The sequence below is a fragment of the Pinus tabuliformis genome, chromosome 8, assembly GCF_031772625.1.
Source record: "Pinus tabuliformis cultivar Carrire ecotype Pingquan chromosome 8, CPIR1, whole genome shotgun sequence".
In the NCBI taxonomy this organism is placed as follows: Eukaryota; Viridiplantae; Streptophyta; class Pinopsida; order Pinales; family Pinaceae; genus Pinus; species Pinus tabuliformis.
This window is the reverse complement of record NC_142294.1, coordinates 1,183,668,648-1,183,689,913: the sequence shown is the minus strand read 5'-3', so window position 1 is coordinate 1,183,689,913 and position 21,266 is coordinate 1,183,668,648.

Below are 21,266 nucleotides of genomic sequence, written 5' to 3'. Positions count from 1 at the left end.
ACCCTTTTCAGCAAGAATTATGGTGTTACTTACTTGCAAAGATGCAATTTGGAAGTTTTGAGGTGAATTGATGTGATTTGGAACAATTTGTAGCTTAGCTGCCAGGTGCATAGCACACTCACCCAAGTGCATAGCGCTGGTTTGGTGCGTAGCTCCCATTCATTTCTACACTGTGGAAATTACCCACGTGCATAGCGCCAGCCTTTGGTGCATAGCGCCAATCAGATTTCTCCAAAAATACAGTGAATGCACCCCTTTGCTCAATAACACTTCAAAATGTCATTTTTAGCTCATGGACTTCAACTCAAACAATGAAATGACTTAAGAGAGGAATGACCTTTATATAGGTTTTCAACTTTTGATTTTTAATGTTCAAAACCCACTTTGTAATGTCTATTTGCTTTTCAAATACTCTCTCTTTTTGGATGCTTGATCTTTGGCTTGAATAGGTGAACTGATGCTTGATTTCTTTGAATTTTGCAATGGCATGTACTTGGAAATATTAACAGGTGACCAGCAGCAGCATGAAACTATTAACTACATATGACAAATAATAAAATTACATGAAATTTACAAATAATATACCAATGCTCTGTTTTCACCTCAAAACTAGTTTTAAGGTGAAAATTTTATTAAGCTTACAAATTATGAGATTAAAACTTTTCTGATGATTATTGTCATCCTCATGTGTCTGCTAACCATTATTAATCAATGGTCCTTGAAATTTAATCATGGTAAAACCCTAATACCTAATGAGACTGAAATCCTAAGACCTAAGACCAAATTGATGAAATGAACTGAAAATAAACATGAATCATGGACTAAAAAGTATGAAAGGAAGGTTAGCAAATATATGTCATGAGGGAAAAAACTGAAATGAACCCTACCATCAGTTGATCCATAAACTAATGGAATGCAACTCATCAGAATGGGACAACTAGTATGAAATGCAAAAGAGTAATTTTGATCACTGATGACAGTGTGAAGACACTGACACTAACAAGATCTACCCTTACTGTACTATTAGCCACACAGTTCCTTGGTTGTACTAATGCATCCTTGGCAACTTTTGTTATTTTAGCTATGGCTATCATGGATTTAAGCCTTGCATCATGGGCAAAGGATCTAGAATTAGACACATTCCTACCGAAATTTTATCACAACTAGGCACTTCTTTCAATGTAGAAAGTAGTAATGCATACATCTAAAGAAGAACCAGTGAAAAATATTGTACCTTCCACCACACAACATATACCTACCAACACAACTTATTGATACTGTAAAAGTGATCCAATAAATCTCCATGTATTCATACAGTATAAGTAATTGAATCAATCTATGTGAATTAAGTACATTGTTGTATTAGTAATTTTATCATGTATATCCATTTGTGCCATTCCAAGCTAGACATGAAAACATAATAGAATAATGGGTTTAATCTTCACTATATAATATTGAAGTAGTAACTAGAAATTTTGTCGTCGGTCCAGCTTAAGAGTAAATGTAGTTTTTTATGACTAGCTTGGCTCATTGAAAAATCCCTAATACTAGTAAAACTAGTAGGGGAATCTTATTCCATTTAAACATTACCACAATGATTTTTGGCTAATACAGAGCTCTAACAATATCAGGGAGAAATTCCTTCAACATGTGTATGTAATTTGAATACCATGGCTTAAAAATAAAATTGAGTGATGGAGATGACTAGCATACCTAAGCAATTTATAATGGAACATGAACTAAGGGGGAAATATATGGTTTCTCTGCAATATTGGACTCTGTTAGGGTAGCATAAATTTACAACTGGATAACTTGCTGATTGGTTTAATTTGTACTTGAAGGAGGTTTTGGATATGTTCATAAAGGTATACTTCCCAATGGCCAAGATGTAGTTGTTAAACAACATAAACTTGCATGCTCTCAACGTGATTTGGAGTTCTGTTCGGAGGTGGAATTTTTGAGTTGTGATCAACACCATATTGTTGTGATATTGATTAGGTATTGCGATAATTTTCGGTATCTCTGCTTGTTGAAACTGAACATTGATTTTGACAAGAATCATATCTACTCCAAGAAAACCTTAAATGAAATTTTCATCCTATTTAGCTACATTTTTGTCTATCAATGGATTTTTTGTAATCACATTCATCAATAGTGATTAATCAATTCAACCAAATAAGCAAGTGAATCAACAATAGACAAATTCTAGACCAATTTAATTCACATGGCAATATACCTAAAGATAGTTCTGTTACAAATAAAAATTAGGTATGAACTAGATTTAGCAAGAGGATGGACAAGAAATGCATGTATGCTAAATAAATAATGTCAAATTGATTTCAAGGAATCACTAGAAAACCTGCCACTAATGGTATGAATTTGAAAAAATTGTCATTTCAAAGATCAAACATCACTCTAATGTGAATCAAAATTTAGTTGAAAAAAGTTATGCTTCATATTGTTCCAAAACATTTAAATCTAATTTGTGACTTTTGAGTTTGACAAAGAAATTAACATTTTTCTTATTTATTCATGACAAATCCTCATATAGTCATTGTTGGGTGGTGGCTACTTTTTCCTATGCCATTGCCTTACGACATTTCTTTGGAACATTTGGTGCAATTGCTAGTTAATATCTTTTCAATTCCATGTGAATTTATATTAAGAATTTAATGAATTACACATCTTCCTCAAAAACACACACAGATATATATATATATATATATATATATATATATATATATATATATATATATATATATATATATATATATATATGTATACATATATATATATATATATATATATATACACATATATATACATACATATATATATACATCTATATATATACATATATATATGTATATGTATATATATATATATATAGATATATTCTTCCTCGATACATGTATATATTAGTTACTTGGATATTCAAACAGTTTATTTATGTGTTATATTTTTTTATTTTTCTTTTTACTATTTTACCTCTTCAAAGTCGATATAAAATTATGTTAGGTAACATAGAGATTGAAATATTTTATTTATAGTTTTGAAAATGAAAGTGAATTTTTTTTTACTACATTTCCTTTGAACTATATATATTTAGCCTAGATCCATCCTAACCCTAAATGGATCAAATTTATTGAGGCGCAAACCTCCTTTTTGAGTGAAAAACTTGAGGAAAGGTTTACTTTAGATATTTGATCGCTCTCGGTGTTTGCTAGATCCAAGGTTAAGATGGATGGTTTCAATCATGAGCAGTCACACAAAATTTATTGAACATCTATTTGCTCTAATAACTTCAAATATGCTAAATATGTATAATATTAATTTGGTCATTTGAATTTGATTTTTACTCAATTACCTCAGCTTTTTGAGATATATACATTGTTAATAACTTGAGTGATGAAGAATGATTAAATAAAAATTTGGATTGCAAAGTAATAATGTAACATTGTTGAATGATAGAAAATGTGAATAATAATAATGTAGTCAATTACAAATAGTCTGCATTGCAATCAATCTCAAACTATTTTCTTCTATTGTTCTTGTTGTCACACCTCTTAGTTTTTCCATCTTTTCATTTTGATAATATGAAAAGGATAGTTGAAATCATAGACCATTCAAATCATGAACTCAATCTATTGTAGTAAACATTTTACATTGTCTATCTTGCACTTCAATATTAATAGTAGTTTTTTCCAAGGTGAATTATTGTGACTTAAGGAGTGTTAAACCCCATGTAAGTTTTAATGGAAGTTATTTTCTATTACCTAGTTTGAATGCAAAGTGACTAATAATGTTCAATGATCGAAAATGGGAATCATAGAATGTAGCCAATTACTAATAGTTTAAAATCTCAAGAAGAAAACATTTTAGGTAAGAGAACATTTTATTAAGATGAAAATTTAAGTATTTTATTTATAGTTAAATTAGTATGATACATAAATCAATTTTAATGTACCTCATTTCGTAGCAATTTTTTTACACTATAATAACTCGAAATTTACAGTTGCTAATGAAATCAAATTGGGATCAATGGACACAAATTTCTTCTAGTAAATCTGTGGAAAGAAAAACATACAATAGAAATGCATGCAATCATTCAATCACAATGAACACAATATTGTTACTAGAGAGCTCGACTGGGAAAACCCCTCCTTTGTTTATATTATATCAAAAGATAATATAGATCTATTACAATGACTGCTTCAATCCTTGAAGCTCAACCTGTACGGCAATAATGATCTTTTCTTGCTAAGTATACTTTGGAAAAATACTTAACCAAATCTAGTCCTCCTACTCCTCTTGTTTCCTTGCACAATTCTTGAGTAAATTAGATCCTAAAGAATAAGAAAATATCATATTTTCTTGCGCAATTCCCAAGATACAAATCGCACCTGCTACATGTAAACAATGTGCACTCAATAGTATACAATAATGATTATATTAATGCCTTTTTCCTCCACTCAACTAGGAAATTTGAATTACATGCATGAGTAAGGCTATTTTTTAGTAAATTGACTAGCTAATTGAGAGATAAATGAGTTAACAATAGTTACAACTACTCAATTAAATTTCTACTAGCTCTATTCATGACTAGAGATTAGATAACTGAGTTTAAATAATTATAACTCCACTAGATTTCCAGATCTTAGCAATAAACTCATGCGCAACTCTACATGTTACCCACAAACGCAAATTGATTGACTCAACTATGTGAATTGGCCATGTCACTCCTTCTAATTGCAACTCAATTCATCCTACTAATGTGGAAATTTGAATTTCTCTATTTGACTAAAGCATAAGTCAAATGAAGCATTTTCTTGCTACAATTTAACACTCCCTATTAGGGTTATGAACCACCCCAATCCTACTCCTGTGGAACTTGAAATTTCATCTTAACAAATCCTTTGTCAAAATTTTTGCATCCTACTCCTCTTTGGGAATGCACTACAACATGAAAACCCTCCTCAGCACACAATATCTAAGGCTATGGTACCTAATGTCTATATGATTGGACCTATCATGAAACATTAGGTTTTCAGAGAGTTTGATACAACTTTGATTTTCATAGTGGATCAAAGTAGGCTCCATCCCATGATTGGAGAGACCAACCAAGATCTTCCTCATCCAAATAGCCTCGCATGTTGCTTGACTAGCAACCATATAACCAACCTTTGTTGAACTAAGTGCTACAAATATTTGTTAGAAATTGCTACTGACCCAACACTAAATGTATATCTCGATGTGCTCTTCATGTCTAATGGACTCCCTAACCAATATGCATATGTGAAGCCTTGGAGCTTCACTCCATTATTCTTCCTATACCATAAACCAAAATCTACTATGCCTCTAAGGTGTAGAAAATCCTATAGATTCATAAGCTCATGTATTGTACTAAAACAAGAGACAAGAATCTACTTCTACTCTTTATAGCAAAATCCCATAAACATCGAGAAAACAATAATCAATAGAGGAAGAAAATAAAAGGCACATAACACAATAAATATCTTCGAAAAGCCACAATTCAAAACCCCACTATCTATTTTGTATTAATCTAGAAAATAAAGATGAAATTACAATGCTTGTTCTCTCAAGAGCAATCCCAGCACTCAGTAAATTCAATATCCAACTCATAAGCAAGCTCAAGGCCAAATCTTATCCAATTCACAAGCTCTCCAAGTCTCTATTCCAATGTGTAATTCCTATGAAGGATATCGTGTATTTAAAGAGAAATAAAACCTCTAGAAATAGTGCAATCCCTCAAGGATCAATTCTTGAATGCAGCACTATCAGTGAAACTCAGAAAAATTAAAATAAATAGTACATTGTCCCTGCACTCTAGTCTCTATTGGGTCTTTCTCAGAATCAACATGCATGAGTTTCTAATGGTGGAATATTTAGTTAACTAGAGCAACACTGATTAGGTCAATAGTGTCCCAACTGACTGTTTACTCACTATTAGTTCCTAAAACTGATTGGAACTAATTTAACTAGACTTACATCAAAAAACTGAGTTAACTAATGACAACTCATTCATAACTCATCCTGAACTCCTATAAGTTAGGGAGAACATATACATGTCTTCTAAAAGACTTCCAATTTGAATTTCCTAAATTAATTAATTTAGTTAAACTTAATTAATTATTTTCAAATTTCTATGAGAAAAGAATTCTATTTTAATTCATATTTAATTCAAGGACAAATTAAGCTGAAATTTCTTGCTTCCATTTCTCAACACTCACTCTCAACAAGAAAGGGATTATCCACTACCCCAATCTTGTCTCTGGGAAACTCAAATTTACATCTTCGCAATGCCTTTTTCAAGATGTCAAAATATTACTCCTCCATTGGAATGTAATCTAACAACATGATCTGCCTCAATACACAATCTCTAAGATGATGATACCGGATATCTATATGCTAGGACCAATCATGAAAAACTAGATTTTTAGAGAGTTTGATACAACTCTAATTATCACAATAAATCACTGTCGGATACATCTGCTAACAAACAATCCAACCATGATCTTCCTCATCCAAATAGCCTCACATGCTACCTGACTTGCAACCATGTACTCTGCCTCTGCCGAACTGAGTGCAATCGATCTTTGTTTCTTGTTTTACCAAGAAACTATCACTGAACCAATACTAAGGATCCCTCCTGATGTGGTCTTCCTGTCAGATGGACTCCCTGCCCAATTTGCATAAGTGAAGCCTTGAAGCTTCACTCCCTCTATCTGTTTGTACCATAACCCAAACTGAGTAGTGCCTTTAACATATCTCAATACATGCTTTCCCACCTTCCAATACAGCTTGATAGGCCTAATTTTGGGCATGGAATCCCCCCAAGGCATGTTTTTGGGCTCAAATCCCAAGTTTTGACCCGACATAGTTGTAAAGACTCCACAAATTACGAGCTCAAAGAGAGAAATGTATGATAAAGTCACAGTGTTTTCCACCCTAGTTTTGTAATGTAATGTCGACCTACCCATGGTTCGAGAACCATGGGATTGTATAAATAGAGCGAGGCTCTAAGTGTAAAACATAATGAAGCATAGTGAAGTAGAAGCAAAGAGAAAGAGTCTAAGTGTCTAAGGGTGTCTTGGGTCATAGGGTAGGAGAAGGCTCTGCAGCTAAGTGAGCAGAGGCCTAGTAGTCCATAGTTGAGTGCACGGAACCCTATAGCTAAGTGCACAGGATGGAGTCGAGTTTGTAACCGAGGAAGAAAATAATAAAGAGAAGTTTTATCTTAATTATGTGTATCTATTCTTTGGTTATTGCATGTTTGATATAAATTGCAAATATACTATTTATTTACTACGCGTACCTGTATGAATGGTTTATATTGTTAAGTATAACTTAAAGCATGCAAGTAGACTAAGATAATCAACTAACATTGGAATATCAGTAAGGACTGGGGTAATAACAATGTTCAGCCCTCGAGTAAGGATGTGTAAAGGGAGCATCTAGGCTGTGAGGTACAGGAAAGTGCATGTAGCAACGTGCACACAGGGACGAACTGCGAACCACTTGAACTCATCAGACATCTCCAGGGTGCGGAAACCTAGTTCTAGCACCCTCCCATACTACTTCAGGTGAGACCTTAGTTCGCACTCCGTAGAGTGTTGCCGAAGGGGCTAGTAGTACCTGGATTTGTTTGGCTAAATCTCCTATGAACCTGGGTTAGGCCCCAACAAGCCAACAAATGGTTCCATTATAGGGACCGGGATCTGCATAAGAGATGTCTGATGTCATGTCACTGGAATCTAACAAAGAAAGAAATTGAAGAGTTGCTAGATAAAAAGATTCACGAGTTCGCGGCGTAGGAAAACAGGAATCTACGAGTATCGAAGGAAGAGTGGTTATGGCACTACTTATATATAGAAATCCACAAAATTTTCTTTGCGCCCTTCCCCTCTGAATTGTACGAGTGGATCACGAAGTTAGCAGATAGTCAAGGGAGGTGTAGGCTCGACAGATGTATTGTGTGGACTCTAGAGTTGGTGCATGGACTAGAAGCATCAGAAGATAAGATCACACGCACTGTGGACCACTGGCTTGATCAAATTATAGGAGGGTTTATCACCAATTTTGCGGTAGACACTTCAGTCAGCTACAGAAAGGCGGAATGACACTTCCTCAATGGACCATGAGGTAAGTACATTAAATCTTTGAACACTTGGATTAAGACGCTACTGTGTGAAAAGAGGGTTATGCGAATAAATTGATGTTTGGGGCTACGCGAAGTGGTAGGATCTATAGAAACGAAGGTAGCGTAGAGATATAAATGAGCCCGTTGATTTCACCTTGACGAGAAAGTGAGGAGGAGCTTGCGAAAGTTTCACCAAGAAGCACGATCAGTCTAATAAGGCAATGAATTTCTGGGCATACCACCCCCACCTACACCACCACCAGTTTCACCATCTTCACCCTCATCTCTGCCAACACCACCTCCGCCACTGATCCAAGTCTAGGTGTGAAGAAGGACTCTTTCAAGACCTTTTACTTCTGTGATGTGTTAAATTTCAATTTAAAAGAACATTGATGAATACATCTGCATGCGGAAAAGAAGAGGAACATATCAATCATCAGCACATGAAAACATATGTCATTGATAATGGAGTTCGTCTAGGAGGGACTACGTCTCCAAGCCCCGGTGTTAAGATGGTGTAGGCCATTGCATTAAGTGCTATCAATAATGGTGATGTACACAAGAGATGATGCCATGATCATACAAGGAAAAATTCCCTCATGCAGGAGTGGCTCTAAGAGATATTCCACTACTAGAATTCTCAATCAAAAGACTCCTATCAGTTTGACACAAAAACATGCATGGTAAGCATCCCGCCAACATGGCACAAAAGGGTTCTCAATGCAAAACACATGCATGACGAAAACAAGAGTATTCCACCAATATACAACAAGGGATCTCAAAGCATAACATGATGAGTTATGACAACAAGTACATCACATAAAAGGTTTCGCATCAAATCAAGGAAGGAATCATGACAACATGTAATAAACAAGATCCTGCATCAAACATCAATCAAGGATCTATGCAACATAATGCAAAAAGAAGAAGTACATGAAGACATCATATACCTTAAAACCAAAGGCCATCTGAAGAATTGGATGTCACACTGTTGAAGCTGCTCGGACCATCGATCTCACGACATCGATCATATGACCATGACTACTCGCACATGAATGTGGACATCTGCACTGGCACTTAGAAAAGTGGCTAGAAGAATAAATTAGAGAATCATAAATGTGAAGACACCATCAGATTTGTGGCATCGAGGAGTGCTGAATTGACTATCCAAAATCTAAATTCTAAGAAGTTGAGAACTCTGGGCTCAAGGAATCTTTTAGATTCCCCCGGGATTCCTCAAAGATTATGTTCCATGGATGGACTGTAAATCTGCAACTCAGATGGTGAATGTAATCTCGCCATTGCGATCCCTATGGAAAACCATGGAAAACAATTATAAACTTGACTATATTCTGAAATGTCAAAATTTTCCCTCCCTGGGAAAATTTCATGGCCCATGGTTCTGCTCCCTATTTTTGTTGAAATCATGGTTCCACGTGCATTCTGGAAATGACTGAAAAATTCAGAACCATGATGGAGAAACAGACAATACCGTTGCGCTTGTCATGACGAGAGGTGTAAAATCCATATAAAATTTGTCAAATTCTGACAAAGTGAAAATTTTGCCCTCCTGCAAAGTTCATGGTTCCTGCATTAAAATATTAATGAACTATCTTGAAAAGCATGCCCGCCTTCTGCCTTGAAATCCATGCCCTGTAGTCTCTCTCCTTTGTCTCGAACTATGTGCAGAGTTAAAATTCTGAGTTTATATAAAAAAACCTTGGGCGAATTTACCAAGGTAAGCAGTTTGGTGTAGCAGTAAAAGTAGAGGTTGTTTGAGGAGAGGTCGGGGGATCAAATCCTACCCCTCCATATATATATATATATATATATTATAAAACCAAAATTGGGCAGCCCACCACTAAAACCCCGCATTACTAGATTATCCCTTTAACTGTTGTTGGCGTATATAAATATTGGCGCTTTCCAAAATCGGCGATCAGTGTGGTCGGTGCTTTGACACACATATATATCAGCACGATATATGGGGTGTCGCTGATATATCGGTGATAGGTGCTAATCAGCGTATATAAATATTAGCACTTTCCAAAATCGGTGATCAGCATGGTCGGTGCCTTCAAAATCAGCGATTAGCGCTTTGACTCGCGTATGTATCCACATGATATATGGGGTATCGCTAATATATTGGTGATCAGTGCTGAACAACGCTGATTAAATTGGCGATCATTGCATGCACTGTCAGTGCATATCGCAATTGGTAGTCGGCGCTAATTAACACCAATTAAATTGGCATGATTTAAGGTATCGGGGAGATATATATATTATGGCTTCAGGGTGTGGCATGGGTCTACCACCGATGGCCTGCACCCACCCCTTAATACAACAGTATATATATATGCAGTTACGATGGAGGCTTCGGGGGGGTTTATTTCCGTCGATCCTAAACAATATATATTGTTTATTGTTGATTGCGATTGTGATTAGGCTGGTGGGGGTTATGGCCATCAGCCTTAAAATATGTGATGGTTGTTCAAAGTGTCCGGTAGGGGTTGCCACCGATCCTAAACAAGTATATATTGTTTATTGTTTTTATATAGTTATATTAATATCTATATATTAAAATGAATTTTGTCTCTTATGTAGGTTTAGGAGACCAATGAAAGAACGCCAAGTGTTAATGGCTGATGGGCTACCATCTGGGTCCCACCTGCTTACTGGGATGCCATGTGGCACATTGTGGGCCCCTCTTTTCCCCTGTCATGTCAAACTTTGAATAGCTCTATCTTCCACATACGAGATCGGTTCGACGAACCGTTTGCACCTCCATGATCAGGATGATGAGATCTACGATCTGGTCCTAGGTCAAATTCATTTTGAGCACTTTGATGTTTGAGCCCTCTTTGTCCTGTGTGTCTCTCTGGAGCGACCTAGATCAATCCTCCCCACTGAGGAGCTTTTGGTCCTCCAAAAGCATGAAAAGATAATCTACAAATTTCTTTATACCCTGTCTACATCACAAGCATCCTGAAAAGGTTTCACTTCCATCTCCTTCACCTTTGTTCTTCGGAGCCTTAAGCAATGAGCCGACACCTGCTACCTCTGTAACCTGTAGTACATACAAATTACATGCTTAAATGACATGACCCACGAATGACCCAAATGTCCTACACTTGCCATGAGTTTATAACACATACTCGGTGATCAATTTTACATCAAGATGGATGTAATGCTCCAACTATGACAACAAGGCCAACATATCATTGTTTCTTCAAAAAGTGATGAAAGACACATCATCACTGAAACACATGATTTACATACATAAGGCCAAACACTATTGTTCTGACAAGTGATGGAAACATAACATCACTTTCAAAGTTTTAACATGCAACTCAAAATACAATTCAAAACATGACCAGACATCATTGTTGCTGACCAAGTGATAGAAACACATCATCACTTTTACACTTTAAAATGCAACAAATGATTTACAAAAGAATGACCATGAAATGACAACATGTCAAAAGAAACCATTTTTTACTTATCAATGTGAATGGATCATCTCCTTGAGGTGGTTTTTCTTGTCAAACAACTGCTCTTTCTGGTTCACGCACCGACGCTTTGTCTTTAAGGCACTGGTCTAGATGGAGCTTCCAGCAAGTGGCTCTTTGATGGCCATTTCTGTCGCAATTACTGCAGTAGGCTTTCTTCCTCCATAACTACTTAACCTATTTCTTTTCATGCTATTGAGAGGGTCTTTCACGCCTCATGAGTGCTGCCATTCTTTTCCAACACTTAGAAAAGTTACGGTTAGGTAAACCACAAAAGGTACATGTTTTCTGATGCCTTGATCTTCATTCATTATTAACAACATGATCATAATCAAAATGAACATTCAAAGATCGAAAATGGTTATACCTTCCTTTGTGGTCTCTGAAATTAGTATGGCAATGAGAGCTTGCCTCAGCTCTCTCCCTGCAATGGGCATTGTCGTGGGATGATGGGGATGTGTTTTCTTTCCTCAACGATTTCAACGATGTCTCATATGACTATGACACCTTCGAGCACTCTCCTTTAGTGTAGCTCGAGCCTGCAAATGGATGTTCATGCACAACCTCCAAAGGTTGAGTCATGCCTTGGTTGTTAACACCAAGTTATTCTTTCTCCTCATGCCTCATCCTTGTAAGGAGCCCCATGTTTGTCCCTGTAATTGGGATCTCCAAATCTCCAACAGACATCATACTACAAGAAGATGAAATTGAAAGGAAATCAACATCTTTTACCTCCTCTTTCGATTTGGAAAGATCTGATGAGGGTTTCTCATCAACTATTTTTGGTGGTTCACTCGTTGTCTCAATGCATTCCCCAACTTCTTTCCTGACATACCCAAGTCCTGCCTGATAGGGTAATTCTTCTACTTTGATGGGATTGACAATGCCTTGGCCATTAACACCCAAGCCTTTTCCTTCATACCCCGTTCTCTTTAACAGTTTGGAGCCAATTCCTGTGGTGTGATTTTCAAACACAGCGAAATCATCATCAGGAAACATACATGAAGATGGAGAACTAATTTTTACCTCACATGGGCCTCGCTACAGCTTTTCGAAGGCCTCGTCCTTTTCTTGCAGCTGTCATAGCAAACTCTGTATTTCCTCTTTCTCTTCATGTAGACACATCTTCAATTCAAATTTTCTGTGTGAAGATTATGCTTGTTTTGCTTCACTTCTTCCATGGCCTCTTATATGGCTTGCAACTGATGTTGTAATCGCTCCTTTTCCTCTGTCTCTTTCTGTAGAGTTTCATACATGATTTCCACTTTCTTGGAAATGTTGAGCATGGTCTTGTAAATCACTCTTTCATCCTCTGTCACTGTTCACACTGCAATTCACATCAATGCAAAGATCGCTCTCATACCACTTGATCTAGGCCTAGGTGTGAAGAAGTACCCTTCAAGGACCTTTTACTTTCATGATGTGTTAAATTTCAATTTAAAAGAACATTAATGAATACATCTGCATGCAGAAAAGAGGAGGAACATATCAATCATCAACACATGAAAACATAAGCCTTTGATAACGGAGTTCATCTAGGAGGGACTACGTCTCTAGGCCCTGGTGTCAAGATGGTGTAGGCCGCTGCATTAAGTGCTATCAATAATGGTGATGTACACAAGAGATGATGTCGCGATCATACAAGGAAAAATATCGTCATGCAGGAGTGGATCTAAGAGATATTTCACTACTGAAATTCTCAATCAAAAGACTCCTATTAGTATGATACAAAAACATGCATGGTGAGCATCCCGCCAACATGGCACAAAAGGGATCTCAATGAAAAACACATGCATGACGAGAACAAGAGTATCCCGCCAACATGGCACAAAAGGGATCTCAATGAAAAACACATGCATGACGAGAACAAGAGTATCCCACCAACATACGACAAGGGATCTCAAAGCATAACATGATGAGTTATGACAACAAGTACATCACATAAAATATTCTGCATCAAATCAAGCAAGGAATCATGAAAACATGTAATAAACAAGATCTTGCATCAAACATCAATCAAGAATCTGTGCAACATAATGCAGAAAAAAGAAACACATGAACACATCATATACCTCAAAACCAAGGGCCATCTGAATAAGTGGATGTCACACTGCTAAAGCTACTCGGACCATCGATCTCATGGCATCGATCATATGAACATGACTGCTCGCACATGAATGTGGACATCTGCACTGACACTTAGAAAAGTGGTCAGAAGAAGAAATGTGAGAATCAAAAATCTGAAGACACCATCAGATTTGTGGCGTTGAGAAGTGTTGAATCGACTGTCCAAAATCCGAATTCTAAGAAGTTGGGAATTCTAGGCTCAAGGAATATTTTAGATTCCCACAGGATTCCTCAAAGATTTTGTTCCATGGATGGACTGTAAATCTACAACAAAGATGGCAAATCTGATCTCGCCATTGCGCTCCCTGTGGAAAACCATGAAAAATAAGTATAAACTTGACTATATTCTGAAATGTCAAAATTTTACCTCGGGAAAATTTCAGGGCTCATGGTTCTGCTCCCTGTTTTTGCTGAAATCATGGTTCCATGTGCATTCTGGAAATGAGCAAAAAATGTAGAACTCTAATGGAGAAATGAACAACACCATTGTGCTCGTGGCGATGAGATGTGTAAAATCCATATAAAATTTGTCAAATTTTGACAAAGTGAAAATTTTGCCCTCCTACAAAATTCATTGTTCCTGCATTAAAATATTAATTAACTATTTCGAAAAGCATGCCATCCTTCTGCCTCAAAATCCATGCCTTGTAGTCTCTCTCCTCTATCTCAAACTGTGTGCAGAGGTAAAATTCTGAGTTTATATAAAAATCCCTGGGCAGATTTACCAAGGTAAGCAGTTTGGCGTAATGGTAAAAATAGAGGTTGTTTGATGAGAGGTTGGGGGATCAAATCCCGCCCCTCCATATATATATATATATATATATTTTTTATAAAACGAAAATGATGTGTTAATTAGGATCGGGTCCACATTGGGCGGCCCGCCCCTAAAACCCTGCATTACTACATTATCCCTTTAACTGTTGTCGACGTATATAAATATCGACGCTTTCCAAAATCGGTGATCGGCGCTTTAACTAGCGTATGTATCGACGCGATATATGGGGTATTGTTGATATATTAGTGATCAGTGTTGGGTAGTGTATATAAGTATCGGTGCTTTCCAAAATTGGTGATCGATGTGGTTGGTGCCTTCAAAATCGACAACCGGCACTTTGACTGGCATATGTTTCGATGTGATATATGGGCTATCGCCAATATATCAGTGATCGATGCTGATCAATGCTAATTAAATCAGCAATCGGCACACGCGTTGTCGATGCATATCGAAATCAGCAGTTGGCATTGATCAGTGGCAATTAAATTGGCATGATTTAAGGTATCGAGGCGTATATATATTATGGCTTCGGGGTGTGGGTCGGGTCCACCGCCGATGGCCCGTGCCCAACCCTTAATACAAGATATATATATATATATATATATATATATATATATATATATATATATATATATATATATATATATATATATATATATATATATATATATATATATATGCAATTATGTTGGAGGGTTTGAAGGGGGTTATTGCTGTCGATCCTAAACAATATATATTGTTTATTATTGATTGCGATTCCAATTAGGCCAGCGGGGGTTATGGCCATCGGCCTTAAAATATGTCATGGTTGTTCAAAGGGTTCGGCAGGGGTTGCCGTTGATCCTAAACAAGTATATATTGTTTATTTTTTTATATAGTTATATTAATAACTATATATTAAAATGAATTTTGTCTCTTATGTAGGTTTAGGAGACCAATGAAAGAACACCAAGTGTTAATGGCTGATGGGCTACCATGTGGGTCCCACTTGCTTAATGGGATGCCATGTGGCATAATGTGGGCCCCTCTTTTCCCCTGTCATGTCAAACTTTGAAGAGCTCTATCTTTCACATACAATCTTGGTTTGACGAACCCTTCGCACGTCTGTGATCATGAAGACGAGATATAAGATCTAGTCCTGGGTCGAAGTCATTCTCAGCACTTTGATTTTTGAGCCCTCTTTGTCCTGTGTGTCTCTCTAAAGCCATCTAGATCAGCCACCTTAAAAATTCAATATGGTGAGTGCAATAAAGTTTCTGGTGTTCAAAGGAGTAGTGAATGAAGGTCCATACCAATTTTGGTTTGTGGTAAAGGTTGTATGGGAAGCACAAGGGGTCACGAATGACAACATAAAGAAAACAACACTGGTCAGTGCCTTGCAAGATCGCGCACTGACATGGTACATTAAGCATTCCAATGACAATCAAAGGCAAGAATCCCGGATATCCAAGCTGCATTAAACAAGGAATTTAGCAAGCCAAAATCAGAGACAGTATATTATCAAGTTTAAGGAAATCAGAATGCTTCTAGGCAAGACCCCTTAGGAGTTGGATCAGAGACTAAAGGGTATGATTCGTGAAGCCAATATGACCTTAACGGATGGGCAACCCTACACATGGTTAGTAGCATCATTAACACTACATCTAAGGCCCGCACTATCATAGCAGAAGCTATCCACTCAGGCCAAAGCATTAGAGATCGCAACGAGACTGCACGAGACCCTGATACAAGATCCTAACGTGGGAGTTTAACAAATTCATGCGCAGTTGAAGAACTTATGTCTAGAGATGTAGAGCTTGAAACAAGACAGGGCAGCCCACCCATAAGTGCGCGAGGAGGTATGGTGCATAGAGTGCAAAGGCCAAGGACATGATAAGGACCATTGTTCAGTTTTCATGAACTACTTGTTGGGAGGAGGGTTGATGTCATTAAGACCAGAGGCATAGGCAGGACCCAGCATGATGGTTGCACTATGGTGTGCAATTTGTCAAATAGGAGGGAAACATGCTACAGATAACTGCCACCTATTACAGAAGTATACACAGACGTCCCAATAGTTGTTCTATAATTTCTGCAGGTCAGCGGGCCATGATGAGTGCACCTGTAGAAGTTATGAACTGATGATGGATTAGACTCCTACCTACGGAGTTCAGACTGAAACATGAGCCCTCAATCAAAATGCAAGGATAGTGTGCACTAGATTTCAAGGGCACGGATGAGGTCAAGGTGGAATTCGACTAGGAAGGGGTCAGAGAGAGCTAATTTGTTACAATTGCAGAGGGCAAGGGCATTACGCTTGCAATTGTACAAATCCGAAAAGCGAATCATGTTTATATTGTACCTAGTTTGATCATGAGACAAAGGACTACCCCACACAGATAGCTAGGTTGCGCAATAAAGGAACACTCCAGCCTCCCCCAACTCAGAACCTACAAATGATGAAGTTTGAGCCACGCAAGGAGGACCAAAATGTAAACATCGTGTTTTGAAGCAGTATCACGACAGGAGATGACAAGGGAAAGAAGCCCGAAGAGAGTGCCTGGGTTCATAAGACTCCAACAAAGGAACCAGAGTTCGATTTGGAGCATGCAAAGGAGACATTCCTGGAAGCTAAGAAGAGCTTCGCAGAGGCCTCCACTTCAAGTAGTAAAGATAAACTAGAATCGGAGATGGACCCATCAATGCTCACTACCTTTCGAAAGACATGCATGAAACTACTGCGTGACAGCAAAGTGGTGAAAGGGCTACAAGAACTCATCACTAGATATGCTGGATCAGGGGAACCACACGTAGTCCAGAAGCTTGGGAAACACACAATGTGAACAAGAAGGGAGATGAGATTGACTACGCAAATCGGAGAATATGAAATGGATCAAGTGATTATGGATCTAGGATCGGATGCGAACGTCCTACCAAAGCAGACATGGGAGTGCGTGGGCAAGCCCACGTTGCAATGGTCTCCTATTCAATTGCAAATGTGAACTAGCAAAAGATCCTACCGATGGGAAGATTGCAGGGAATAACGGTAGATATCGAAGGTGCAAGTGTGCTTGCAGATTTCGAAGTGATAGATATTGTTGACGACAATAATCCCTATCCTGTGTTTCTTGGAATAGATTGGGCCACTGACATGAATGGAGTGATAAATCTAAAGAAGAGCAAGATGATTTTTGATAAAAAGTCACTATGCGTAGTGGTACCTTTAAACCATGTGGAAGGATCGTGCTTGTCACACGGAATGAGTCAATCTTGCGGACAAGATTGACCTCCCTAGTACCTAAAGATATCTAGTGACAAGCAAGCCAATCAAAAACTATCTTTCTCTAAATATGCAATATATAAACAAAGGCAAACATGTGTTTTAGGCCTACCTTGGGTCCAATGCAAGTTTGTGGAAGCCTCAATCCTTTGATCCAAATGAGCTCCCTTGTAGCAAATCTGCATACACAAACAAGCAAACAAATTAAATAGCACCTGAAAAGCCAATATCATAAAGCATATTCATCATAATGATCAAGGAATTTATGAAACAACTGACATAAGACAATTTGTTGAGAAAAATGAATCTGATTGTATTAATTCAAATGAAAGAAGAACTTTACAACCTGTGCCTTGATGCTGTACAAGTTCCTCCCAGGGTCCAACAAGAAGTTTCCTCTACTTTGACAAGTTCACTCACTTCCCAATGAAGCCAAAAAGGTATGTAATCTCTCCTCTCAAGCTTAACTAGGGAGTCTCAATTTCACCAGCATTTACCCTTAGAAATCTGCAGCTTCCAGCTTCCCCAGAAACTAGCCCAATGCCTTAATTTATAGTGCAATGGAGGGAAGTTACTAGGTCCACCTTCAAAGGGATAAGCTCCTTCTTCAAAGGGATAACTCCTCTCATCAAGGGATTAGCTCCTTCAATATTGGGATGCATGAACCACCTAGGAGCGAGCCATCCACGTCAAGAAACCTTCTAGAATCATCTAGAATCAACCACAAGTAAGTTTTTTGAAGTTAAAATTGCGCCTTTTGACTTTTACAGGGGTCTGCACCCACCCCTTTAGATACAGAGCGGGCAGGTTCACAGGTAACATGAACATGGGGTGCGGGACCGTAGGAAATAGTAGGAGAAAGTGTGGAACCAGATATTTACACTTTTTAAAGGACTTTCTCTCATTTTTAAAGCTTGACATGAGGAGCTGAGGTATGAGACTTGCCAAGGAGGACAGTATGGTTGATGATGGACCCATACTGACTGCAAATAGTCATGGTGACAGATTTTTGTGTAACAGATTGCCCCCTAAAGTGTGAAGTCTGTAGTAGATCAGGGTTTCATGTATCATCTAGGAAGAGTGAAGTAATTTATCATTTCGAGGATTATCTTGTGGAGAGCCCGGTTGGAACTTGTAAACATTCAATACAAAATATATATATGAGATCATATCATCGCTGAGGTAGGAATTCCCATACTCAGATCAAAACTAACTAGAAAACTAACTACTGCTCTGATATAGGAACGACCTTGCAATACATCATAATCATAGACACAGTATGGGCGCAGCCATCTGTTTATAATTAGTCTACAATATAATGAATACAAAATTCCTTGCAGCCTAGATGGTGGAAACTAGATCCAGGGTCTTGATTTCTACTTCCCGAAACAGTACGATTCTATCCATGTGAATGAATGTGTTGAAGTCAAACATGGTAGAAACCACTTGATTACCAGTCAATGATATAAACTGTTAACAAGTGTGAGAGAAACCACCATTAATGTCAATGGTTCTCAAAGTACTCAGTACAATCCATGAGATGTGAATAGATGTGTTGATGTCGAACATGTCACTGAGTCCTTCGATCGAAAGTCAATGATGCAACCTGTCGTCAAGGGCGAGAAACCTGCCATTGAGGCATGCAGATCCCAAGGTACTGATGATTTCTAGATCATCTTTCTAGATAATGAGTCGAAGTTGATAGAAAGCGATCTGTCGCAAGCAGGCTCACAACATGAAATCATATATCAAGTTGAAGAAATGTAGCTGCAAAGACTAACTCAGCGATAGTCAAGATGGATGACAAATATTTTGCAGATGAATGGCTTATTTGCAGGACTCTCTTGAACACATAACGACACAGCAGATGGTTTGGTGACAATTGACCCAAAGTTAATACCCAGAAACCAGCTGAAGACTTTCAATATGGTTTGATCAACTGTTAGGCAAAGGATTTCCCAACCCAGGTGAATGAAAAGTGTCGTGTTCAAGAGTGGTTATAAGGTTTTTCTGTAACAAACAGGTTCATTTTCCTCTCTTTTCCCCCACCATTTTTGGCAAGTACCTCTTTATTTTTGACAAGCTTAAGGAGGATAACATTTGCTTGTTTATAAGCTCATCCTTCAGATGAGTCCAACTTAGTTTAAATTCGAACCCTAAGAAGGAGTGGTCTGTTCCTGTTTGTAATTGAACAGGTCCTTTACTGTTAAATTTTATGAGTCCAGTGTAGGAGAAACTCGGCGTTTTTCAATTTTATGGAGTCTGAAAAAACATAAGAAAACTCCATGGTTGTCCTTTTTTGTAAGTTTGTGTCTCCCAAGCCCGAAAAAGTATAAAATAATACTTGAGAGAACCGCTTGATCTTTACGACCAAGAAGTACTTTTCATAATTAGTGTCTCTGATCTAAAAAGTAAAAAAGTGACCAAGAACACGTCGTTTTATTACCAATATCGAATTTGAAACGACAAAATTCCGGCAACCTTTTCGTGTTTTTACGGTCAGAAAAGGGTTGTAAGAGGACCTATTTTTTAGTTTCGTTTTAACGAGTTTAAAAAGAAAAACTCGATGATCTTTTCATATTTTAGGAGTCAGAAAAGAGCTTAAAGGTGACTCTGATGTTTTTCCGTAAAAAATGATGAACTTTACCTGAAAAGTCCGTTATCCTGCACAAAAGCCAACACATTACTCATACCTGTTTGAAATGGATAAAAATGCTTTGAAAAATACCTTTCCATAGTGAAAAATAAACAAATTAACAATTTATTTATCCAAAAAACTTATAAAAAGGGCTTTTACCAATTCATTTTTACCGTTTGACTGTTGAGGTGAGAAAAAGGGCTTTTGGTCAGAAACTTCCCGTGAAGATTGCGGAAAATCCAACCGTCGGAATCGAACACCGTCTCCTCCAGGTAATCCACAACATCCCACTCTTCATTTCTATCCGTTTAAAATTCATTTTTAGGTCTTTAATTTTGTTTTTTGGAGGGCTTTTGGTTTGAAAACCCGCGCACCGGGGTCCGTAGGTATAACACTGGGGACCTGCGGACCCCAAATTTTTCGTAGTTAGAAAAAAGTCAGGGTCTGAACCTTCCCTTAAGATAGACTACGTACCCACGCAGTGTTTCTAAAGACAGGGTGCAGACCCCGCGCAATGGTTTTCAAAACCAAAAGAACTCAAAAATGGACCAAAATTTTTCATTTTATGAATTCTAATATGCCTTTTTACTGCATGTAGATTACTCACCATGCTTGATTGGCACGAAAGAGAGCACAAGGATGTAGATTTGGCCGCCATAAATCATCAACCTCCGATCGATGCATTGAAGGCATGCGACTTGTACAAATACTGGGCCATACTTGGCATGTGGGCCTAGGTGGACTTCTTGCAGTGGCGGTAGACAAATGGAACATCCAGGATCAGTGTTTCTACATAG